Below are 4,369 nucleotides of genomic sequence, written 5' to 3'. Positions count from 1 at the left end.
CACCAGGGTCTCGAGCCTCTGTGAGAGGAGGCATCAGGTGGGTTGAAGTGTAGGAAAGTGTAGGAGGGCTGGGCTGGGCTTTAGCAGCTGAGTCTTCTGACTCTAGCTTAGAGCCCTGCGCACTTCTCCAGGTTGCCCCCTTCCACAGTCGGGAGCTGAACCACCAGGCCCTCCCAGATGGCTGCTTCATGGTGAAGCTGCCTTAGTGCAGCACTGTGATCATTTATCATTAAAGTGGGCACAGCCAGAACTCCCAGAGCTCAATGGGGCCTTGATACATTCTAAGCGTCTACTCTGTGCTAGACCCTTGGTCCTAGGAGGTGGGGATGTCACATCAGAACACTGGGGAGTTTTGTCAACTTTGTTTTATCCTCCTTGGGGATGTGCTGCTGATCACCACGGGTGAATTGTTTTAGACTCACTAATATTTTGTGAGCTTGACTTACTTTCTTCACATTGGATAGATTAGGAAACTACAGGTCTGAGAATGTAAAGCAACTTGCTTAACATCCCACAACTTTTAAGTAGAAGAACCAGGAGTCAATGCAGAGCAGCTGTCTGTAGAGGTGTACTGGGCATTCGGTTTCTGTCCCCAAATGCAGAACCTGCAACCAGGAGTGGGGATATGGGGGAAGTATCCACCCACCTCTCACAGAGGCTCACAGCCTAGAGCATGTTCTCATCCTCCTGCCAGGTCATCACTGGAGCCTGAAGGAACCCCTCCACCTGGCTGGCCAGTGGACCCAGCTCTGGGATGGAGCGAGGCTCCCTCACCACCGCTGGTTGGGTGGACTGTCCTCCTGGCTGGCCTGGGCTATTCCTGAGCTTGCTGCTCAGCCCCTTCCTCCAATCCCTCNGCTTGGACTCTTTGAAGCCAGGAGCCTCCCCTAGACTCCCACCAGGCGTGGCTGCAGGACTCCTCTGCGTGCACACATATACAACCACACATCCATAAGCCTGTGTTGAAGCTTGTGGGCCTACACAAAGCTGTGGTCCTCATGCAGTTCCCCTGACCCCTTTTGTGAACACCAGAATTCCTTGAGTAGGCCCAGCACGTAGAGGGAGACGGGGGCAGAAGGGAACTCTATGTCTCAAGCACTGCCTAGTGTTTCTGCCTGTGCTGTGCTGGGTAATTTGCATACCTGGTCGGGTAATCTATTGAAAGATTCATTTCATTTTGTGTTCTCCCTCTCTGTTTCTTTCTCTTTCTTTTTAATGGCATTGAGATTTTTATTAACCTACCTTCTTGCTTTATTTTAACATTATAAACATTATAAGCCAAATTATTCTCTTTTTGACCCAGGGTTGTGATAGGAACTCTCTTGTTACAAAGTGGTAGCCGATCTGTGCCTGCTTTTTATGCTTTTCTGGCCCCTCTCAACCTCTGGCTGTCACTTCTCTGTTCTTTCTCAGTTTTCCTTAACAGTGTATTCTAATTCCTGTAAAACAAGGACTGAAAGTACCAACCTCTTTGTCATGAGGTTTAAGAGAAGGCCCAGCAGTAAGCCAAGCTCTCAGAAAAATTGAAACAGTTCCTCCTTGCCCTTCAGTACAGCTCCTTCTCGTCTGTCAGGGCTGAAGAATGACTAAACCTGTAAACCAAGCACACGGTGTAAGTCCACAGACCAGGGGAAGGTCTAGATGGTAAAGTACGTGGGCTTTGTGACTCCACTGCTGACATCCAGGCTAAGGGAGGACTGACTTAGTGAGCAGTTCCAAGACCACTGAGCTCACAGTTCACTGGCTGTCTCCCTCGTATCTCCGCCATGACCAGGGCTTGAGGAGGGGCCTCTCAGTTCCCCTGACACACTTGGAAGAGTATGAGGGGTGCAGCAGAAGCCTAAAACGGAGTGACCAGCCCTGGGGTTTCGATGGGGGACGCTGACAGACCAGTCACTAAGTTGGTGCTATTTGCTCTTAAGAAGGAGAGGCAGGGCCTGGGCAAGAACGGCAGCTGGAAGGTGAAACGCAGGCCTGGCTCTCAGTAGCATCAGTGATCAGCCTTGAAGGGGCCATCAGGGGAGATGCCCCAGGTACTGGGCCTGCTTCTCAGTCAGCTTGGTCAGTTTCATGCTCAGCTTGCCCAGGTGGGCTTCAGCCACTGCCTCATCCAGCTTCTTGGGCAGTACATGAACCCCAATGGGGTACTGCTCTGGGTGGGTTCACAGCTCAATCTGTGCAGTCACCTAGTTGATGAAGGAGTCACTCATCACAAAGCCAGGGTGGCCCATGACAACCCAGGTTGACCAGTCAACCCTCAGCCAGCAGGATGGTGCGGCATCCATTCTTCAGCGAGTACCTGGTCACCTGGGGCTTGATGGTCACCTTCTCCAAGTGTTCTCGCTGAGCCACTTGACATCGATCTCCACATCAAAGTGTCCAGTGTTACACATGATGGCATCATCCTTCACCTGTTCAAAGTGCCGGCCAAGGACGATGTTGACACAGCCTGTGGTGGTGATAAAGATGTTGCCCTCCTGACACGCTTCGTCCATGGTGGTCCCCTCATAGCCCTCCATGGCAGCCTGCAGTGCGTTGATGGGGTCGATCTTGGTGATGATGATGTGGGCCCCGAAACCCCACAGGGCCTGGGCACAGCTCTTGCCCATGTTGCCATAGCCTGGTATGACCGCTACCTTGCCGGCAATCATCACGTTTGTGGTCCACTTGATGCCATCTATGAGGGACTCCCAGCAGCCATAGAGCTTGTCGAACTTGCTCTTCGTGATGGAGTCATTGTCATTGATGGCAGGCACTTTCAGGATCCCACTGACCAGCATCCTGTGTGGGTTGTGGACCCCAGTCTTGGTCTCCTTGGAAGTGCCTCAGATGGCCCAGCAAGAGCTGTGAGTACTTGGTGTGGAAGAGGTTGGCGAAGTCACCCCCATCCTCCAGAATAATGTTGAGGGCCCGTCCTTGAATTATAGTGACTGCTCGATGCACCACAGGTACTCCTTGTCCTTTCGCCCTTCCAGGTGTACACTGGAATGCCAGACTTGGCAATGGCAGTCAACACGTGGTCCTGGGTGAGGAAGATGTTGTTGCTGGGGCACCCAGGGTGATGGGTCTCAATGTGGATGGCTGTCTCCATGGTTGTGTGCAGGCAGCTGGCGATGTGGGTGCCTTTGGAGCCTGGGAGCCTCGTGGCTTGGAGGCCTAGTACAGCTCCCGCATGTGCATCAGGCCTGGCATCTCCTTCTTCACAATGTTCAGGGTCTTGCATCCCCAGGCGGCCAGGCCAATGTCAATAACTTTGCAGGGCAGTTTGTCAGACAGGCTGGTGGCGCTTATGATGGAGACAGGTGAAGGGGACTGGGCCTTGGTCTGGAGACAGGCACTGGGTGGGTGGCTCTGGGCAGGGTCTCTCTCTCTCTGTATGTGTGTGTGTGTGTGCGTGTGTATGTTTTCTATTTTACATTTCAAGCAGATGGCCAGGCCCTTGGTATTGCACAGGTGCCCTCAGTGTTTATTAGCCAGGGTTATCCAGAGAAATAGAACCAACAGGATATATACGGGTATATGTAAGAGCAGATTTATTATAGGAATTGCCCCATGTGGTTATGGAGACCGAGAAGTCCCACGGTTTGCTATCTGCAAGTTAGAGAAACAAGAATGTCAGTGGTGTGACTCAGTCTGAGTCCGAAGGCCCAAGAATTAGAGGGGTGGGGGTGGGGCAATGGTATAAGTCCAAGTGCTATGACCTGAAATTTAGTGTCCCCTAAAGATTCATATGCTGAAATCCTAAACCCCAAGGAATGGTGTCAGGAAGTGGGAGTATGGGGAGGTGATTAGGTCACCAGGGCGGAGCCTCATGGATTGAATTAGTGCCTTTATAAAAGAGGCCCCAGAAGGCTGCCTCCCTCCTTCCACAGTGGGAGGACACAGGAGACATTGTTGGCCAAAAGATGCTAACAATGAACCAGAGAGCTGACCCTCACCAGAAATCTAATCTGCCTTGACTCAACTATCAAGAATTCCATTTTTAAATTATGAATCTTTTGGATGAACCACAAACCTTGCAAAAATTTTACAGACCACTTGAGAATGTGGCCCCAGCTTGGGGTGTTCACTTCTATCAGCTGGAGAATTTCTATGGAAAGTGTAAGAAAGCCTGCCTTAGGGTCCATATGGGAGATCCCAGCCTGAGCCTGGCTACAGGCTGGGCAGAGGCAGGACCCAAGAGGAGACCAGAAGGACAGGGCTGTAGTGACTGTAGGTTGCCAACTCATGATCACAAGAGCAGCCAGGTCTCAGCAGGACCAGACACTGGAAAGCCCACAGGACCCTTGCTTGGGGTCTCCTTCAATTTTCCCTGCTTTCTGGGCTATGCGGCCTCAGTTCTGCCCCTCCTCTCCCTCCACACCTGCTC

The 4,369-nt window shown here is 51.9% G+C and overlaps 1 pseudogene across 1 annotated transcript; it reads right to left on the bottom strand.

Annotated features, from left to right (window-relative positions):
- Nucleotides 1-1,790: 1,790 nt before the first annotated feature.
- Nucleotides 1,791-3,288, bottom strand: LOC108527639 (adenosylhomocysteinase pseudogene; annotated as a pseudogene). Its single transcript, XR_001884872.1, has one exon. The product of XR_001884872.1 is annotated as an adenosylhomocysteinase pseudogene (transcript).
- Between the last annotated feature and the right edge of the window lie 1,081 nt (nt 3,289-4,369).

This window comes from Rhinopithecus bieti, unplaced genomic scaffold, assembly GCF_001698545.2.
Source record: "Rhinopithecus bieti isolate Rb0 unplaced genomic scaffold, ASM169854v2 scaffold_5020, whole genome shotgun sequence".
NCBI classification, from domain to species: Eukaryota; Metazoa; Chordata; class Mammalia; order Primates; family Cercopithecidae; genus Rhinopithecus; species Rhinopithecus bieti.
This window is presented reverse-complemented; position numbering and strand designations above follow the sequence as displayed.